The sequence below is a fragment of the Coloeus monedula genome (genome assembly GCF_965178545.1).
Source record: "Coloeus monedula genome assembly, chromosome: 5".
In the NCBI taxonomy this organism is placed as follows: Eukaryota; Metazoa; Chordata; class Aves; order Passeriformes; family Corvidae; genus Coloeus; species Coloeus monedula.
In genome coordinates, this window is record NC_138785.1 from 14,840,970 (window position 1) to 14,862,956 (window position 21,987).

General features: G+C 38.2%; 1 protein-coding gene across 4 annotated transcripts in view; it reads left to right on the forward strand.

The window, feature by feature from the left end:
• The window catches only part of LRBA (LPS responsive beige-like anchor protein), a 372,381-nt gene that overhangs the window by 13,545 nt on the left and 336,849 nt on the right, over window positions 1-21,987 (forward strand). The gene's annotated exons all lie outside the window — the stretch shown is intronic.

The following is a 21,987-nucleotide window of genomic DNA, read 5'->3' on the forward strand; positions in this document are numbered from 1 at the left end:
GGGCCCCTCCCAGCTCAAACCATTCTGTGATTCTGTGCTTTCAAAGCAGCAGCAAATGTGTGTTTTCTGCTGGGTGCAGTCAGGCATCAAAGAAGTTGAGTTGGAACCTAGAAAAGGGGGACAGTCGAACTGGGCTTCCCACTGCTTGGCCGAGCTATGCTACCTCCTTGATAATCAAGGAATATTGAGTCTAAGTACCTGGCTCTAGAGCTGCCTCATTATGCTTGTTGCATTGTGTTTTTAAGTGAAGTCTGAACTCCTTTTGCCTTTAAAAGGAAGAAAGGAAAATATTTGTTCTGTTTGTTGTAACTCAGAATGTGGGTTTTCCATTAAATAGCCACACAACCTTTACAGATTGGAATGAAATATTGCAGTTGCAGCAGCACCCATTGTTCTTCTACTTTGTCTACACAGAATTGGTTCTGTTTCATCTGCAAATCCTGTTGTTAGGGCAGCTGGAAGGCTGAAGCTGGGTTCTCATTCTGAAAGTGTTACAAGCTGTCCTTCTTATGAAAGGCTGATGCTTCCTTCTCTTCTAATCTCCCTGTGTTTTAAACAGGTGGGGTGATTCCGTGATCATACAATTATCTGTCAATACATATCAGGATATACTGCAAGATTCCACTTTAGCTGTTAGCTAAAGTCATGAAACATCCTCTGAGGGGTACTTGGTATGTGTAGATTGCCATTTAGATATTTGTTTTCCAATTCCTGAGATGGAGTAGATGGCAAAAAGTAGAAACCTGTTTTAAAACAAGAAAGTAATGGGTGAAATTGTCAAATGAGAACTAGAAATTGGGAAACTGTCAAATGAGCTAAACTTTAGTGTTCTAAGATAACGTGGGTGTCTATTAATCACTTTGTGAACAACTTAAGAGCAGTATTTCTGAAAAGCCAATTTATTAGTAAGATATTGCTGTGCTAATTCTGTAGTTGCCCAATATTAAAAAAAAAAAGGAGTTGGGAAGTGTGATTTGTAAAGCATATAATTTGCTGTACAGGTATTTTTTTTTAGCTGTTTTTAACCTGTTACAACTGTGACTGAAGCTCTTCAGAAAGCAATGACATAAAACCTGAAATGAGGTTGTATAGATTGAAGCTCTAGCAAGGATGGTATCGCTATAACTTAGGCCGTGGAATATGGAGCTGTGTTGTTTGGGATTTTTGTCTTGCTGTGTTTGTGATCTGTCCCATAACAGTGGTTGTCACTGAAAAAATTTGTAAACATTGAAGTCCTCTGGTTGACTTGGGGCTGAGGAGCTACAGTGCTTTTTTTTTTTAATCTATTGAGAAAATGACAAACTTTTGTGTTTTGTTGAAGCAATCTCTTTGCCCCTAAAGTTAGCCTTCTGCTAACTGCAGTGAGAGATTAGAGGACTTTATCATGTTTATGTGTTGAGAATCTTACTGCCAACCCCTACTTTACATAATGCTTAGTTACGTGAGGGGAACTGAACACAAAAGCTGTTCTTGGTGACTGACAGTGCAGTGAGAGGCTTGTTTCTGTAAAGGCAGGGGACAGGCTGTGTTGTGCAAACAGGTTCCTAAAGTAGGGTGTCCTAAAACCTGAAGTCATGCTAGAACGTGTGTGATACTTGGTTGAAACCAAACCCAAATAATAGTAGTTGTGAGAATGCAAAATGTTTTTTTTATTTTTCTTTGAAGTGAAGAATAACATGTATCAGGAAGAGTAATAGTTGCTGTTTGTATTAACATGTATTGGCAGAAATAATATTTGCTCTTTGTATTGAAAAATAATTACCAAAGAAAGCGTGTTGAAAATACAGAGGTGGTCCTATTTACTAAGCCCTAAAAGGGAAATTGTTTTTATGTTTTACCTGCTAGTTTTCTGGAGTGTGTGTACTAAAGAAGCAGCTTTGAATGGATGAAGAAGTGAAAATTCTCAGGGTTTCAAATCTGAAGTCAGAGAAGTGTAACTGTTAGCAGCTAAAGCCTGGAGTTCCTGTACATTGTGTGAAGCAGATCCATTGTGGACAAATCTTTAAGTTGCCTAGTTTTGTGCAGCAAATGCCAAGTGTGAAGGATGATGTCTGAGGAAGGACAGATGTGTTATAATTTGAAGTATCTGGCTTGCTTTGCTTTGCTTTGGCTGCAGCTGTTGCCGCTGCCATTACTGCAGATGGCCATAATCATGGTTACTGCCAACAACCAGCCGAGGTTAGAAACAAGAGCTTTTGTATCATATACTCACAATGTGGAAAACCTTTTAAAGTGGTAACTGGACTAGTGTAATTTGAAAAAAATTAAGATCCCTTGTCCCCTAGGATGACAATCTTGAATTTATGAGAATCTAATTGTGGGTTTGATGGCAAGAATTAAGGCTAGTAGGGTGATTCATGGACCAAATGCATATTAAATATGGAAATAAGTAAACTGGATTATTCAATAAATGTAGCATTTTTATGTAGTGTGAATAGAAGCTGTTCCTCATTTTTTGGGTAATTGTATATGAACATTTAGGCATATTAGGCATAAACAGAGAAATTTACTCCTGTTTCCCTACCAGACTCCTTAAAATTCTCCCTTAAATGGATGCACCTCTCAGTTTATTTATGATATTCTAAGTCTTGGTTTTTTCATGACTGACTTCATTCACATATTTTTGGGTTCCAAAAATGTTACTGCTCTATGAAGCTGAAATTATTTTTGTATTAAAAACAGTGAGAAATAGGACTGGAACATAATGAGAAAAAGAAATCTAATTTTATCACATCTTAAATGTTATCTCACAAGAGCATTCTTCTGATTACCTGGAGTCATTTAGCACCATCTGCAGTGCCATGTGTAACATAGTTGAAGTAGTATAATAGGATAAACACAGTTAAATTAAAAATGGCTGCCAAGCAAATGAGTATGTAATACTTTAGGAATTTCAGAGTCTACCATGGGGAGGGGTTTTTATCTGTAGCTTTATTTTCCATAACCCTCTGCTTTCCCCTTTGGTCCCCTCAGTGCAGAGCTTTGGTGGTAGTGAAGTGCTTGCCACTGATCAGTTTTCTCAGAGAGAATGCTGTTACTGTCTGCTTCTTCTGTATTTTCTTCTCTGTGTTAGTGCTTTAGCTGTCATTTGCTGCAGCCTCTCGTCTTGGCCTGGACTGCCCACATGCAGAAAGGGAGAGAAGCACTGCAATGATTGTTCTTTACTGTAGTGGCATCAGGATTTGCAGCACTCTCCAGAGGAATGCAACTAAATTACCTCCAAACTTTTGCAAACAGTCCGTGGACTGTTTAGGAAGCAGTGGTGGATACACTCTCAGCACTCAGCTTAGTTGTCTTAATGCGAAGTGTGTAAATCAAAAATAGAACCTTGCTTCATATGACCTTTTGATTTGGAAGGGTAGTGACATTCAGCAAGATACTTGTGACTCAATAATGTAGTGAGCTGGCAATTACATTTTAATTAATGTTGATTTCTTCTTAAAGCTATGTTTACCTTGTTTTTGAAAAAGAGGGATCTTTGAGTTGATAGAATCACTGGAGTAGTATAGTTATTGAATGTCTTTTGTCAGTGTTGCAGTCAAATGCTGACTTGTAAGAATTCTTCCAGATGCTGAAAGCTGTTCTCTTCTCTGGCTTGTGTGTAAATTTCTTTGTACAAATGTTACAAACTGTAGCTGGCAATATTTTGTCAGCGTATGATTGACACTGGTTTTATACTTTGATAAGGTTACAGATAAGTGTGACTTGAATTTCGTCATTTATAACTTTTACTTCCTATATATTTGCTTAAATGTTTCATTAATATTTGATTCGGCTGACTCTGAATGTGTTTCACATGTCCCTTTTCCTGTCTCTTGTCTCAAAATTTGCATGAGAGGAAGGCACGAAGACAGTTGAAATTTTTATACTGAGGTCCTCTTCAACATCTGAATAATATTTGTATCACAGGAACCTTTTTTATTCCAGATCTGTCATAAACCAGCTCTTTTTAGGTAAAAATTTTGCTGGACACAGCATTGCACATAAAGCAGGTGAGTGGCAGCAAGGATGAAATAAACTTTGGGTTCATTTTGAAATAAGAATGGTTTCTTAAGAATTGTATTCTGTGCTGAATGCTTTGCAGAAAGTGTCCAATAATAAAAACTGAACAATCCCATCCCTTTCTTAAATTATACATGAAGAAAAAAACCCTGTTTTTCCTTTTACCTTCCATCCACTGCCACTGTATTTTTCCCAGGGTTGGTAATTGAATAAGTTTTTTTTTCCCCAGTATTTCAGTTTATGTGTATAAAAAACCCAAACAAACATGATTTTTTTAAAGTGTGTGGCACTACAATTTCACAGTATATTTATACTTAAGTAGTGATGTCATCCTATAAAATAAGAATGCTGCAATTCTATGGCTGAGTAGTCATACATGAGGCACCCATGTGCTTCCACAGACTGCCTTGAAGAGGGATTAATGTGGATAAAATGTTAATCTGCTTCACTCACACTGCATAATTCAGTCTTAAGTAATTACTAAATAGGAAAAAGATGTATCATAAATCTCAGAAGGAAAATTGAGACTTTGCTGGGTGGAAAATCCCATACTTTGCAAACATCTTAAGGGTATTACAGAAAACTTAGGATTTATAAGTTTAGTTGGATTTCCAAGACCTCATTGCTCTTACTGCAAGTGTTTGAGTAAATAGAGACAGTTTTCCTTTTTTACTCTTTGTAACTCAGCAATTGATAGAGCTGAAATAATGTGGTGGCTATGCCAAAACCTGTTTGTATTTCTTGCTTCAGTCTTCAGTTACAGAAAGTGAAGTGTTCTGTAATACAGATTGTGTGCTCACCTGTCATGCCAGTAGGAGGAGAGGAGAGGTTTACTTTGGGTTTTTATATTAACTCAATCTGGATAACACAATGGGGATGTTTACATTTAGAGACCAGCCTGAGTTAGGCTTGCAGGGAAGTGTATAAAGCTATTTGCAATGTACTTAGTGCATTAAGACATAGCAATTTACACTGGAAAAGTGTTTATTTTCAGACTCTTTGAATTTAAGATAAAATCTAACGTTTTGCAGTCTTTTTTTTAGCTTTTTATTCAAGTTCACCTGCATATGATGCTGTCCTATTCTCTGTAGTGTTGCACATGTATGACAACTATACATAAGACTAACTAAGCATAAGATATGCTTATGAATTTTTTTTTTTGATTTGTTGTGCTACACAGAAGTGTAAGAGAACTATAATATTGTTTAACAAAACCAGTCACTAGAATTCCATTGAAGGAGAGTGATACAACTTTAGAAGTGTAGTACTCTGTGCCATAACTGTGGTGGCTGAAATAAAAATGTAGAAGGCAGGGATTGTTGTTTTGTAATAGTGGAAGTGCAAGTGTTAAAAAAGATAGAAATGTTTGAGAGAAGAGCAACATTCCTCCTAAAATTCAGCTACTGAAAGGCTTATCTTGGAATAGCACTTAGAAGTTTATAGTTGCCAATCAAAGCATCCCTTGAAAGAGTGTCAAGTATAGATTATAAGACCCAGGGATCAATGTGTTAATGTGACCTCCTGCATAACATCAACCATAAGGCCAACTAATATTTTATGCAGTTAGTCAGCAGACTAAGTGTAATAATAAATCTTGGCAAAGTGGATTAGGGGACAGCTTAGAACAATTGCCAATAAGCCTGTAGTCATTTAGGTTTGAGTGGCAGTAAGTTTAACAGTGCAAAAACTTAAAAACATCCAAGTGTTTCTTATATGAGGTGTTCTGCTAGAGATTTGAAGATGTTGGGAACAGTGTACTAAAATTAGTTGCATGGAGTCTTATTGAGTGCAGATCAGCATTGTAGGCTAATTAAAAAAGCCTGGGTTTTATGTTTATTACAATAAAGGATGCATAAACTTTTTGATTGTAAAGGGAAGAAATTTCAGTGCTCTGATGAAAGCCCATCCAAAGGTGCTGAAATTGGCTTGATACATTGGGTGAAACTTTGTGTGTTTGGCCTTGCAGAAATCTCTCATCTTTATTAGAGAAATCTGGAAACCTGAGTAAGGTGGTATTTGAGCTGGTACAGACCTGTCTGAGTCAGGAACAGAAAGATGTTAAAGCAGCTGGGCTGTGATAATTAAGTTCTTCTTCATACAGAATGTGTCTTGCCCTGGTGTTAATTTTTTGCTGTAAGATGGGATTCATGGGATGGAGCTGAAATATTTGTTACCAGGCAGGAAACTCTTGTTAGCTGGCAGGGCTGGTGACCAAATGTAGTTTCTTCTATGGTGAATTTCTACAGGGGGGTTGGTGAGTCCTGTTATAAGCCAGAAAATCATTGCAGCTGATTGAGAATTGATACACTTGTCGTGGTAAAAGTGAACTTGGGAAAAGGCATCTGTTTTGATCCTGATAGTTTCATGGAGATTCATGTAGTGACAAGACAAATTGTGTCACAGGAATTTATAACTTATTATCCTCCTTCTTATTGATTGCAGAGGATCTAAACTGGTGAATTTACTAATACGTTGTGAGTGGGGAGCTGGCTGAGCCTCTGTGCTGGGAAGGCTGTGCATAGGGATCACTGGAGTGAGTTTTGGAAGGAAGCCAAGGAAACACTGTCGCGTTTGCTCGGAAGGATTACTCAGTCATCCTGATCTGCATGTGAAATATTAGATCTGGCTTGACCGTCAGCTGCAGTGGAATGATTGCAGAGGTGGTGCAGGCAGGTGACGCAATGGTTGGAGGGCTGTGACCTCCTCTTCCAGGTGCCAGCCACACTGTTCTAGTGAACACCTTTCACAGAACTAGACTGTGTTCAGGGCAGGGATTATACAACAATGCTTTATAGCTTTCAAAAAATGATGCTGCTCTAGAATTACCAGTCTAGTTTTTATAGTGGAGTTCTTAGTCTGGAGCAGCTTTGCATGTGCTAGCAGAATCTGTGTTCACTCTAATTTCTGCAGTGGTGCTTAAAATGCTGTGATTAATCTTTTGGTTTGGTTTGGTCCTTGGTTTGTTAGTTAACTGGTATCTAATAAATAAAATCAGTAAACAAAGTTTCATTTGATGTGCAGGGCTGGTAAAAGCTAGTACTCGAAGGAGTAGAACTAGTTTGACAGTGACTATTACAAGATATTTTACCAATAAAGCTTATAGAAACTATAGTGAGCAAAATTTTATTTATCAGAAATGTGCTTAGCAAGGTTAGTTGTCCATACATTTATTTGTCATTAAGCTTTCCAATTAACTGAAGAAAGATAAAAATGTCATGAGCTACAACAGGAGTGTCCTTGTAACCTGAACTAGTAGACAAGTGAAAGGGGTTGTTCTCTCTGAGGTATTGCTGTTGCTGGGTAAAATTTCAGGCCACAGAGAAACTGTATTGTTGAGTGTCAAGTACTCCAAGTAATGTGGCCCACAAGACTGTTTTTAAGGAGTCAAGTTTAGTCATTCTAGGATCTGCTGGAATGGATGTAAGCAATCTCTTAGAACCTCATTAATTATTGTACAGCTGAAAACATACAAGTATATAATCATGCTTTTAATTATGCTTTTTACATACAAGTATGTAAACATGCTACAAGCATGTAATCATTCATATTTTTTAAATTATGTACAGGCATAAAAGGGAAATAAAAGTTCTGTTGGTACTGCTCTTATTTTTTAAGAACTTATTTTAGAGTCCCTCTGCCAGAAAGTGGATTCTTTGGGATGGGTGTGGTGTTAATTTTATGTACATAACTGCTTAGAAATCTTTTTTTTAGTGGCTAAATACTTCTAAAATTCTTCCTGTGTGAATGAGACAATGTTCCTGTCAGATACATTTGCAGTGAATAGTTTATGGGAAAATCCTTAACTTGAGCCACATTTTCATATCTAAGCATCAGAAACTTTGAAATTATGCTTGTGTGTCATTCAATTTTGGTGTATTTATTTTGGAAGGTATATCCATATACTGGAGAATCCATAAAGTTATTTTTTTTTATTTCAAGTCTGTTACCTGAAACGCCCATGAGATGGTGCTCATCAGTCTTGTTTCTGTGGAGCAGCAGATCTGTGCACAGTTCTGACTTCCCAGTAAGGATGCAGTGCTTGGCATTGTTGCCTTTCTAAGAGAAAGAAAAAGAACAAAACCCAACTGACAATACCTTGAATTAATTGATGAAATACCCCTTACTATACTATTTCGAAGTGTGTGTAAAACCAGTCTTGATATCTGATTATCCTTGGACGGATGGATTTGATGCTACTTTACACAAAGGATGGGTTAGCAGTTAATTTTCTTTTTCTAAAAATGTGTTTCTAAATAGCCAAAGGATGGGAAAGTGTTTAGACATCTGTCCTTTTTGTGCTGCTTTACTTCCTTCTTTTTTTTTTCTTTTTCAAAGATTCGCAAAAGTTTTCTTTATTATTCAGAAAGCATTCTGCTACAAACTCACACTGATGTGTTCTGTTCTGTAATGTCTTTTGGGGATGGGAGGGGAGCAGGGTTTGATTAGTTTGATTTATTTGTTTTTTCCTTGAGTGATGCAGGTAGCCTGTAACAAGGAGAGAAGAGAGAAATGTTAAACTCCAGTTAACTAAGGCAGGGAGGATCACAGAATCATAGAATGGTTTAGGTTGGAAGGGACTTAAAAGATCTTTTAGTTCCAAACACCTGCCATGGCCAGGGACACCTCTCACTAGACCAGCCTTTCTTTGAGCTGGACTGAGTGTTAGAAGCCCCAGTGCTGTTTTCTGAAAGTGTGCTATGTAATTTTAGATGCAAGATGGGGTGAAAAACAGCAAAATAAGGAGAAGTTAGGAGAGTCTTCTGTTTGAAGTAAGATTACAGAAATATTTGCAGTGGGCTGCAGCACAGTAGAACCAAATGAGTTATTTTACATTCTGTTTCAGACTGTTTTTATTGTTATTTGTTGTGACCTGAATGGTCTGGGGAACCTGGAAGGAGATCTGGAAGAGGACACAAGTGACGTAGATGAACTCCCAAGGAAGGAGTTACCAATATTGATAGATGGGTGTGAAAGTAAGAATTGATTGTACGAGAAGTGGAATGAAGTGAGCAGCACCTCTGCTATAATTGACTAAGAGGACACTCAAAGAAAGTATCTGCTAAGTATTAATTAGCAGAGATTACAGGCTTCTGAAAATGAGGCCAGCTTTAAACCTGATGAGTTGATCTAAAGGAGGTGTTTAAAGATTGGTTCTGTACAATCTTTGTACAGGCTGCTCAAATTAAATCAGACCAAGAGGACTTAGGAAAAAATTTATTTCCTGTGGAAACTTCTTTTCCCTTCCAAATTCTGTGAATGGTGCTATGATCAATGTTTCCTTTGTGTTTTTATAGGCTTTTTTCCTTTTTTTTTTTCTCTCAAATCACTATATCTTTGATCAAGTAAGCAACTTGAGTTATAATTGCCTGTATGTTCAGTTCTATCAGTGATTACTGAAAGCAGTGTTAGGACAGCATAGAATAGAAGACAATAAAGTGCTTGAGAGGAACACCTTGACAGAAAAATAGAGACAAAACCAGGAGTGAATGCAGCACTGTATACATAGTAAGTAAAAGACAAGTATTTATTGAAAAGCAGATTCTCTTCTGTTTTTAGGTGAAAAAGGGAAAAGAAAAAGAGTATATTCTGACTGAATTTCCTTTGGGAAAATGGAATTATAAGTTATCATTTTGGAATGTTTAATTTCACCTGGAGCAAAAGGATTTGGACATGTTCTGGATGTGCTGAAATGAGTAGGACAAACGTTTTAGACTGCATCATCTTGGACTGTAATTTGGCATCATTATGTAGTAGCTAGTGGAGACTGAGAGAGATGAGCAAGGAGGATTCTGAAAGTCCTTTTAGCTAATTTTCGAATTGATGATGGTGAAAGAAGCAGCTCTGCCATTTGTGTATTGATGCTGAGTCATTTGTGTCAGGATGATTGGGGATGGAGCACCTTTCCCACGGGGAAGGGCTGAGACAGTTGGGGTTGTTCAGGCTGGAGAAGACAAGGCTCCAGGGGGACCTTACTGCAGCCTTTTATTCAGTACCTAAAGGGGCTACAAGAGAGCTGGAGAGGGACTTCTTACAAAACTTTACTGATAGGACAATGGGTAATGGCTCTAAACTGAAAGAGAGCCCGTTTAGATTAGATATTAAAATCGAGTTCTTAATTGTAAAGGTTGGCAGGCACTGGCACAGGTTGCCCAGAGAAATAGTGGGAACCCCATCCCTCAAAGTGTTCAAAGGCAGGTTGGATGGGGTCCTGAGCAACGTGGTCTAGCAGATGGTGTCCCTGCCCATTGCAGGGGGCTTGGAACTAAATTATCTTGAGAATCCTTTCCAACCCAAACCATTCTGCGATTCTGTGATAATGTATGTGAATAAGTGGTAACTGAAAGGTAAGGTTTAAGAATGAAAAGACAAGGTAACAACAAATAGTTTTCTAACACTAGTCCACACTGTGCAAGAAAACCTATAAAAAGGAGATTTCAGCTCTAAGAATATTTATGGAAAAGCTGAATGAAACTAGGAGACGAAAGCACCAGTGTATCCAGAAGAGGAAACCAGGGACAGGTACAAGCAGAATACAATTTTTGTACCTATTTCTCTGATACAGGATAATATAGTAGAAAAACAGTATTTGTTTCTCCTTTTCAGGCTCCAGCATTGCTCCCTTGAAACCCCTTAGTGTCCTGCAACCTTTCCCTCTGTTTGAGGAGCGTAGGGAATTTGCTTTCAGATTTAGTCTTCTCAGCATACTATTTCACTGAGATGATAGTCTGTAATTCTCATTCTATTTATTGTCCCTTAAAAATAATTCCTTTTTCTTTGTGCCTTCAGATCTGTTGTTGTTTTCTCCTTCACTTCTTTGCAGTTTTTCTGCCCTGTTTTGGAATGTTTCATTTAACAAGAAGTAAATGCTGCAGTGCTTCAGGGAAGTTGCTGATTATGGAAGAAGTCAAGATAGACTACAAAATAAATCCTGGAGATTGTTGTATTGGTGTCAGAAAAAAATAGCTCAACTGAAAGTAGGGCCAGTATAAATGAGGAGAATGTGGGCCTACAACTCATACGATGAAAACACAGATTTTGAACCTTTGACAATTCTTAGAAGTGACAGCTATAAGAATTATTTTATTCCAAAAAGTGTTTTTATTTCATGGCCCAGAAAATGTCATTTCTCATCAGATACTGGTATTTCTCAGAGTGCCAATATCATATTGAACAATTCAAAGAGAGTACATTTTCAGAGAATTAAGTTTAAGTGCAGTTCCCCAGTATTTTCATTCTCATAGGAGAGTGTAAAGAGAGCTAGAGGTCTTGTAATAATAATTCTAAAAAGACAGCAGTTGTGTTTCTGAGGAGATGAATGTTTTACAGCTTGGAATACCACACAGCTTAGAAACAAGATTGTTTCTATGAGCATTTTCATACAAATGGAAAAAAGACAGAAAAATGTGAAGCAAGCAAAAAGCTTCCTGTATGTTGCCTTGTGGGTCCATAATCAATAAACAGATTTTCTGAATAAATCACTCATTACTGACCTGATGGTAGAAGTCTTAAATTTGTTAAGAATCAAGCTTAAACCACAAAGTTTTGTCAAAATCAAAACAAACTTGCTGTTTGTTTTACATTAAGATAACTGCTGTACACTGAAATGATTGCTGACGTACTTGCGTGAGTTTGGCTTTACACTAAGAACTGCTTTTTCTTCTATGGTTCTATGATTTGAAACAAACAGTGCATGTAATACCTTGTAGTTGAGATGAAAGTAGATTTTGGAGAAAGCAGTTGCATCCTGTTCACAAGCTGTGAAACAGTGTTATCCCAGTTACAATAAATTATAATTATTTTCTTAATCAACTATTTAAAATTCATTATTACTGTAGAAAAATAACTAATTTTTGAAGGCAGTAGCCTGAAATTTAATATTTTGTTACTCCTTGACACAGCAGCTATTCCGGGCACTCTCCCTGTCAGCATTAATGGGGTCTTGTCTTGACAAGCAGAGAAGGCATCAGACTTGTCTTTGATTTCAAGCCTGTTTAGTTTTTGGAGGGATCAGGTTAAGCAGCTGTAGAATAAGTGATTGGGAGTCTTTCACTAGCAATTAAATAATGCTTTTCATGAGTTAAAAAAAAAAATCAAATGGCAGAATTTTCTGTTTAAAATACACAGAATTGTTAAGGTTGGAAAAGACCCTTCAGATCATTGAGTCCAACCATTAACCCAGCACTGCCAAGTCCACCACTAAACCATGTACCCAGGAGCCACATCTGCACACCTTTTAAATGCCTCCAGGGCTGGAGACTCAACCAGTGCCCTGGGCAGCCTGTTCCAGTGCTTTACAACCCTTTTTGTGAAGTCATTTTCATAATACCCAATGTAAACCTCCTCTGGCACAGCTTGGGACCATTTTATCTTGTCCCATTGCTTGTTACTTGGGGGAAGAGACCAACCCCCATCTTGCTACAGCCTCACGAGTGACTGTGACTTCTGAGAAATATGTGAAGTAGGAGTGAGTGGGTTTTTTTTGTTATAGTCCAGTGGAGAATTTTTTTCATATTTAGGTTTGAATAAATTATTATAATGGAGAAAATAAACATGAATATGAAGTCAGGAGTTTCACAGTATACTGGTAATATCAGTTTTCATGTACTGCATCCTGATTCTGTCATCCACATAATTTGACTCTCTTTTTAGGAAACCTGCTTAAAGACCTTGTAGTTTTCCTTACGCCTCAACCAGTGTGTAAGTGATGAGGTTCACATTTATATCTTTGAGCTTACCTTCTGCAATCTCTACCCCTCCCTGCTAGTACAGTACTCTTTTATCAGTATTTTTGAAAGAGGAAAAAATCTCTTTGTGGATTTGACCACATGGGACATATGAAGTGATTTCTTTTTTCAGTTACTCTGGTTGCTGTCACATTGCAATCTAACTGCATATGAGCTCAAGCTGTTCACTTGTGTGGAAGAACCAGCACAGGTACCAGAGCTGGATAGGTGTACTTGAGTTTGTGTGCAGAAGTTTGATGGAGGCTTGTTTGTAACCATTTTAAGCCATCCCTGTTTAATTCTGTTCAGAAAAAATGTGCAATGACAATGTGACAGGATTACCACTGTCACCAAGTATTTGTGGTTTTGTGCCAGCTTAGCTGATGGATGGATGAAGATGATGAGGGGTCTGGAGCATCTCTCCTATGAGGAGATGCAGCAGAAGCTGGGCCTGTTTAGTCTGGAGAAGAGACGGTTGAGAGGGGATCTCATTAATGCACACAAGTATCACAAAGGCAGGTGCCAAGAGGGTGGTGCCAGACTCTTTTCAGGGGTGCCCAGTGGCAGGATGAGGAGCAATGGTCATAAACTCAGAAGTCCCACCTCAACACAAGGAAAAACTTCTTTACACTGAGGGTGGCAGAGCCCTGGAACAGGCTACCCAGGCAGGTCATGGGCTCTCCCTTTCTGGAGATCTTCCAAACCCACCTGGATGTGTTCCTGTGTCACCTGCTCCAGATGACCCTGATGTCCAGAGGTGCCTTCCAACCCTAACAATTCTGTGATCACTGATGACTTAAAAACCTAAGAACTGGAAGTTTCAGGAAACTTCCTTTTGCATTTATCTTGGTTTTAGGAAGAGTTTTCTGAATTCCAAACAGCAACAGAAATAGTACTGATTAAATGATTTTTTTGTTAACACACATTTTCTGTGCAGAATCAGAATGAGTGGAAAAACTACAGCTACCACAAGCTGTGTATTTGGTTGCAAAATCAAGGGGGGGTAGAGAAATAGAAATGGGAAGAATGCGAGGTGTGAGAATGTATTGTGTTTGTGTGGCCAGGTTTTGGTAGCTGGGGGGACTATAGGGGTAGCTTCTGTGAGAAGCTGGTGGCAGCTTCCTCCATGTCCAGCAGAGCCAGCGCCAGGTGGCTCCAAGATGGATGTGCTGCTGGCCAAGGCTGGGCCAATTAGAGATGGTGGTAATGCCTCTGGGATAACATATTTAAGAAGAAGAAGAAAACAGGTTTGTTGTGCAGATATAATTGTGGTCGAAGAAGAGTGGAGTGAGAACATGTGAGAAGAATGACTCTGCAGACACCAAGGTCAGTGGAGAAGGAGGGGGAGGAGGTGCTCCAGGTGCCAGAGCTGAGATTCCCTTGCAGCCCTTGGTGCAGACCATGGTGAGGCAGCTGTGACCCTGCAGCCCATGGGGATCCACAGGGGATGCAGAGATCCACCTCCAGCCCGGGAGGGAAACCCATGCTGGAGCAGGTGGGTGCCCAAAGGAGGCTGTGACCCCGTGGGAAGCCTGTGCTGGAACAGGCTCCTGGCAGGGATCTGCAAATGTGTGAAGAGAGGACCCCACACTATCATAGGAGAAAGACCCCATTCCCTGTCTCCTTGTGCCTCTGAGGGGGAGCAGGTAGAGCTGGGAAGGAGGGAGGGGTGGGAGGAAGGTGATTTTAAGGTCTTATTTTGCTTCTCATTATAGTGCTCTGATTTTGTTAGTAATAAATTCAATTAATGTCTTTAATTTGAGTCTGTTTTGCCTGTGACAATTTGGTGAATGATCTCTCTCTGTCCTTATCTCAACTTATGAACCCTTTGTTATATTTTCCCTCCCCTGTCCAGCTGTGGAGGGGAGTGGTGGAGAGGCTTTGGTGTGTGTCTGGCATCCAGCCAGGGTCAACCCACCACAGAGAGTAACTGGTGGCCTTACACAGAAATGTGCATGCTGTAAGGACACTGGAACTTTGGAACAGAGCCATATGACTTAATCTTTGACAAAAAAAGGCCTACACTAAAGCTCAGTGTATAAATAAAGTTGGTATAACGTTAATGGTGGTTTAATCTCATGAAGTCATAGGTACCACTTTAAAGTTGTCTTTCTAGTCAGAAAAGTGTGGTGAGCTGTGCAGAAGAGCGTGCATGTACACACCAGTGTTACTGCTGGGGCAGGTGGTGGATAGCAGTGCTCTTTGGGCTTTGTTCTCCAAGTTACACTGGAACAAAGGGTAATGTGTAGGCTGAAAGGAAAAGGAAACCCTAAGATTAAAGGCCTTTGTTGTTGTTTTAGGGTTTTTTTCTGTCTTCCTCTTCAAGGCATATGTGAGTTTCAGGACACACTCCCTTATCCCACTGCAAATATCAGATACTGGTGCTGGTCTTTGGCTTCACACTGTAGAGACCACAGTTGTTCTGTTGGTTGGGTTGCTGTCTTGAAACTTGTTTCTTGTTTCATGATTTCTGTGGCAATTACTTTTTCTGTTGTTGTATTGGGAAGTCTCTTTCTCTTGTAAGTAAATATTTATGTGTGTGGAAAGCTGCAGGAAATGCTGTTACTAAAAACTTGATTTGATAAACCTTGAGGAATACAACTGTGATTCTCCATAGTGCTGAATTTGCTTGGCAAAACTTTATTTCAAGAGATAATGTGCCAGTAGAAGGAAAGAGAATGAAATAGCTCCTTTGTTGGAAGCTTCACCAAATCTCCAGGTTTAGAGTTTAAAGCAAAATGATTTACTTAAAGATGAAGTTATATTTCTATTTATTGGTTTAGATGAAAAATACTGAAGTCCTCTGTGATTTCCGAAAGTTCTTTTATCTGTAAAATCTGTAGTTACCTTTGCAGCCCCAGAATCCGTGACTATAATGGCTGTTTTATGTTTTCTTTGGAACTTGCTTTAGTAAATAAATACAATTTGTATAGGAGAGAGATTTTAAGAAACTAGGAGGATGATTATTTGTTCTTCTATTGTTCTGGGGTTTTACTCCTTACAGAATTTGAGGGAAATTGTGTTTGCTGTAGGAATATAGTGGCTCTTAACACTAAAGAAAAAAGGGAAAATAATTTGGATATGGAATGAGAGAGAAGATTTTTCTGAAAAGATTATACTGTTTTTTTGATGGCATTAACCTCTCCTTTGATAATGAGACTTTTTGTGTTCAGCTTGAGTAGCTTTTCATAGTGCAGATGTTCTTTCCTTCACTGTCTCACTGAAGCAAGATTTGTTGTTCAGTTAATCACACTTTTCACAGGGAAAAGAGTGTACTAAGAAACACTGTGTCACAGACTCATACATTATTCGGATGTAGCCTTTTTCAGCTTATATGCATTATCACTCCTGGGTAATAATTTAGTTTTGATTCACGTTTTTTTTGTGTGGGGCAGGGCTTAAGCATCCCTCTAAATTCTTGAATCCTTGCAAGTGTAGTAATTCCAGAAAAAGCCTTTTTGTCTTAGAAGTGCAGATACATGTGACAGTGTTGATGAAAAAATGGTGAGAACTCCATTAATGCTGTGTTTTTATCAGAACTTTTGATAAATCTGTTGAATTTGGTGTTTAAAAGATTTTTTTTAAATTTAGAAATAGCGGAGGTCAACCCTGAGCAAATGTTGGCTTTACCAGCTGAATGTTTGCTTCAAAAGGTAATTCAACCCCCTTTTGTTTAACAGTTGTTGCTTTCCTCCACTCTGAGCTGCAGTTGGTCACAGGGAATGGAAGGGTCTCGCCAGGTTTGCTGAGCAATATGTGGTGGTTGCTGTTGGTAGTATTTGACTACAAAATTAAATAAATCAAACAGAATGTAGTTTGGATTTGTATAAATTGAGGCTGCTTTTGCATTTTTAGGTCTAATTTTAGTTGCAGAACTGGTCAACAATTAAAATTACCTTGGTCACAACACTGTAAACAGGAGGATGTGTTTGTGATAACAGGTGATAGTGATAACACACTCATAGTCTTTGTCTTCCTTGTTTCTTTGTGGTTTTGTGAGATTTTTTCTCTCCTTCACTGTTGTGCCTGTTCCTTGGAGGCAATTTGTTTCAGTCATTGCTTATCGGCTGAGGAAAGGGACAAGAAGGAAGTCAGGGTGGGGTGGAGCCTTAGAGTAATAGGAGTTTCTAGGCCAGGAGCAAAAAACCCCAACCAACCAAAAAACAATGTTGTGGCAAATCAGGGAGGAGGGAAAGCTTTAAGATGTTTTTATAAACACAGAAAAACATAAGCCACTTGTAACAAACACTAAGTGTCAGAGTCACAGTTCTGTCATTGCTTTCAGTATTGCTTGTGGGAATTGAAAGAAATAGAAGTAAAAATGGTCTTGTTGTGGAGGCTTTACTGATGTACCTGTTCTCAAAAAGGCACTTTTTTCTTCTGGTTAGTAGAAATCATCACTTTAGCAATAATTATGTACGCTGGCTTCCAGTAATCCATTTTTTTTTTTTTTTAACTCTAAACAAAGGAATGGCAAAAACCTGAAGGGGGCAGAATCTGAAAGCAGGGAAAAAAAAAAAAAGAGTTATTACTTGGTAAGAATAAACAGAAGGCTGTTAGTTATTGTAAGCACCCTCTATTCTAGCCAGGGTTGTCTGCATGGTTCTCCCATGTTGATCACAGCTACAGAAAATTTAAAAAATGGCAGCAGGGAAAGCCGAGTGTTACATTTCCTGTAGCATGTCATTTATGTTTCTTACATCCCAACTCATAACTGTCTCTGCTGTAGCTGTGGCAGCAAACTCTGCCAGTTCTGAGCAGACAACTGTGGTTGGTGTTTTCCAGCTGTTCTGGATCGAGACAGTGCCAGAAATGATGGAAACAGATGTGCTGGTTCTTGGTTTCTGCTGGAATTTGTAACCTGGTGCTGTTAGTTGTGCTGAAATTCCCAGCATTTTGCCTGCTGAGCTGGGAAAGGTGGTGGCAGTGGAGGAGCTGGCACACATTTGCTTCCAGTGTGTGCTACGGGTGGGCTGCGCCTTCCAGTAGGAGAGGAAGTATTTAACATTATAGTTGCTGTGTCTGATAAAACCTGCCAGAGCTTTATAAATAAATTGATTCATCTCTTAATCTTGTATTCTTTTTTGGCTTTTTGAGCTTCAGTTTATTTCCCTTGTAAATTTATTTGCTATTGGTATACAATTCCATGTTTGGAATGTGTTCTAGTTTGTTACTTCTCTGCAATTTCCTTTGTTTCTTTCACCTTTCTTCTTTACTTGGAGCTGTTATTCCCTAGTTTCTACAAGCTAGCAAAACACTTTTTCTAGAATGAGCTCATATAACCTTGTTTTTACTTGTAGACTTCCATTGTCACACACTTTTAAAATAATGTACTCTGCAAGTGTCACAAAGTGGGTATCAAATTTAAGTCAGAAGTTACAAAGTTCTGTGAAGAATTGCTAATATGAGACTTGCAGGATGCAAACTTCAGATTCGATAAAGAGTGGTGGCTTCCTACCTTCAACCCACTGTAAAATACGAAGCAGATGTACTCATCTGGAGAAAAATATGGGGATATATTGTCTGTTCTCTGGCATCTAGGGGAGTGGTCTTCAAACCTTCTTGATTGCACAAACCATCAGTTAAAAAAAAGAGGTGATCATTTACCCCCAATAAATATATACACTATTATTTATTAATTATATCTGTGTTGCTCTATTAGTATATGATATTGTAAAAAATACAAAAACAGGAATTAAAAAGGGTTAAAGATAAAATAAAAATTGTTTTAAACTTTTACTTTAGTTTTAGTATTGATTCAAAAAGTATTTTTTTTCCATGTTCCAGAGGACTGTCTTGCTTGGGTGCACATACCTCTCTTTTGATGCACTGGGAGACTTTTTGAGCATTTTTCACATTCTTTTTAGTTTTCTTAGCTTAGGAAGCTGAAATTTTCAGAAGCTCAAATATAGTGTTATTGTACATTATTTACTTGTTGTGGATATATATCTATATATATATTTAGAAGTATTTCTGTTCAGTATAATTGGCATACACAAGAAAAATTATGTAATCGTTTGTACTTCTTTATAATTGGGAGGAGTTTACTACACTGGTGATTTCCCTTGCCAAATTGAAATAAATGTAGTAATTCATAAAATCATAAGTAAAATAAGTTTAAATGAAGCATCTTAAAATGTTTTCTTGTTGAATTATAATGGCTGTCTTTGCACACCAGCTTGGTTGAAAGAAAACATATATTTGGTAATATTTTACATTTAAAATAACTAAAAAAAGAGCAGGCTGTTAGTTTTTCAGATGCTGGATACTAAGCACATTAGAAAATGTGATTTAATTGCAAGAAAGCCTGGGCAAATTGCTTCAGGTAATTTATCTTTGGTCTTTTTAGGTGTCTCTAAATGTATTTTCAGGGTTGAAGTTTTTTTCTGTCACTATCCATTGGCAGAGAAGTCTCTTCTCTGGCGGTGGGAATCCGTCCTCTTTGATCTTTTTAACCTACCTAACTTCTGTGTGGATCCTTATTTTCAAGTATATGTAAACTGCAGCTATATTTGCTCAGGGATGGTGGCAGTGGTTGGCAGTGTTGTTTTTTTCCTGATTTAGCCTGTAGGCAGAAAAAAATTGCTTACAGTGTAAATGTCCTGTCTGATGGAAGTGGGTGCAAGCAGGGTATTCCCTGTAAAGCCATCCTGACTGTAGGGTTTGTTCCCCACTCTGCACTTGTTTTTGGTTAATGTGGTATTAGGAATGTTATCTTTTGGCTCCTTCCTTCAGGAGAGGATTTAAGGTAGGACATGATACTGACCTATGGAGCTCGGTGACTGAGGTGTGGTTCTCTCAGTGTACAGCAGACTGGGTTTGCTTGCTGATGGGTGATACCTTTTTGTCAGTTCTGGAAGTATCTTGCTTGCTGAAGATTAAAAAAAAAATCTACAAACATTAGATAACTTTTAGACATGTAGCTAGGGAGGGAAGTGCTGGAATAATGAAATGGACACTTGGTACAGTGCTTTGCTATGTACGTTTCATGTATCTGAGTTTAAATTCAGAGTAATGTAATGCCAACTCCAGCAGACTTTCTACTGGATGTCATAAAATGACAGATTTCTGATTTTTAAAATGTCAAAACCATAAATCATTAGTTTGCTAAGATTGGACTAGCAAGCTATTAAAGAATATGGCAGTATTTACTGTAGATAAATGCAAATTTAAAAAGGTTCTCTGTATCGTGGTTTAAATGATTTATTTGCTTTCAATGCACGTATGAATCTGATGTGATGTAAAGATTTAGGATATTTCATTTCCTGTATGGAGCTACAAATTTGCATGTTATTAAACGATCTCTCCGAGTCATATCTTTCTTGTATGTCTTAAACAGTGTCATAAGATATGCTGGAAAAAGTTAATTAGAACAAAAGGAGATTTTAATGCTGTTAATACAGGTACTGGTAAGATGGGAATTTCAGCTGTATTTAGATACAATCTGCAGTAATATCTATTGAAATATATAATACAAGTCAAACAAGGAAAACTACGTGTGTTGTAAACACACCTTTAGTCACTGTTTGGAGAGCGTTGAAATTGAGTCTTAAAATAGTTTGATTGGCAAAAAATCAACTTGGTAGTTTTGTTTCCTCAGGGATTTAAAATAAGCTCAGTGGTGCAGCCTCCTCAGGAGCAAAGGGCTTCTATGCTCAGTGTTGTGTGTCAGACAAAATCTGGTAGGGAATCAGTTTTATCCTGTCTCCTGTTTTGCTACCAGAACTTTTCCAGTGGCTGCAGGTTTGCTGGGTATTATCCACTGTTTGGTCAGTGCCAGTGTGGGTCCCTGGGCCCCTGGCACTTGTGTTTTGTGTTCATGGCAATCTTTTTTGTATCAGCTGTTCTACCTCTTGCTGGCTCAGTAAAGACTGGGAGAAGGGAAAAATTCCTTATACTGGACTTGTTTATGCCTTTCTTCTTTGGAATTTGTTGTTGAATTTCCAGAAGAGAAGACAGAGGCACTGTGCACGATGGTGTCATAGAATGACAGAATGGCTTGGTTGGAGGGGACCGTAAAGATCATCTAGCATGGAATGCTGTAGCCGTCTTGAGTTCAGGCATGGTGTTTTTAATGTGAGCTGTTTGTACTGAGATCACCTTTTAAATGGATACCAAGCTGGTAAAATAAATATAGGCTTTTTTTCCCCCCTCATTTGTTTGTGTAGGATAAAATCTGACTTTGCTAATAATTTCACTTGAAACTGGGGTTGCTCCCTTTATAAGATACTGAATTTCAGGTTTTGGTATGTACTTTAAAAAGTAGTTAGTAGCTCTTTCTAAAATAGATTAAAACCAAAAGGTATAAAATTTGTAAATCATAGTGCTGTTTCCCCAGCCTCTATGTTTAAAAGCGTTGTGTAGAGCTAATTCTTCCTTGCATTGCTCTGTTTTCACTGGGCCTTCAGCTGCATGCTACAAACTGACCTAATCATGCTAGTGAACTAATGACATAAAAATGCTTGCAAGTAGAGTGAAAATACTAGATTATTAGCTAGGGTAAATAAAGAATCATTGGTTATAGCATAATTGTATTTTAAAATTGTTTGTTCTCCCCCCCCCCCACCTCATTCTTTTGGGAAGGAGAAACCCATCCACCAGATGGATGCTTCATATGTATCATACCTCAATGGTCAAGAATTGTGCTTTTTTGCATTTGTTATGTTTGCTGAGAGTGTAATTTTCATGTATGCATTGCTAAGTGCATTTTAAATAAAAGTTTTAATGAACTGATGTATGTCTCAGATGAACTGGGTAGGAGATATTTGCCAGTAATTTCCTGGTTAAGTTGGGTAACTTCTTCTTTTGTGAAGTTGATGAAACTGGTTTTATAGAAGCCAGTGCTTGAATGTCAACTCTTCTGCTGATTTTTTTATCCTGTCTTATTTCCTCAAGATATAGCTTTTTGTTCTTCATGCTGACGAAGCATGCTGATATGAGCTGTTGATAGAGGTGTGTGGAGGAGGAAGGGAATGATACAGTGCTGAGACACTGTATTAAAAATATGTAATTCTGGGCTAATGGTTTCAAATACAACATTAGGTGGCAGCAGTAGACTCCTAACACCTTGTTGGGTGCGTGTTGAATTTACATTTAGGCAGTTTTCCAAATGAGAGACAAGACTTGAAGAAATTTTATTTTAATGCAAAACATTTATGTTACATCCCTTTGAAGGGAAGCAATGAGAATGGTTTTTCCCTGAGTGATCCAGCTTTGATCATAGTTAATAGCAGTGTTGAACAGAACCCCACAGAAGCATCAA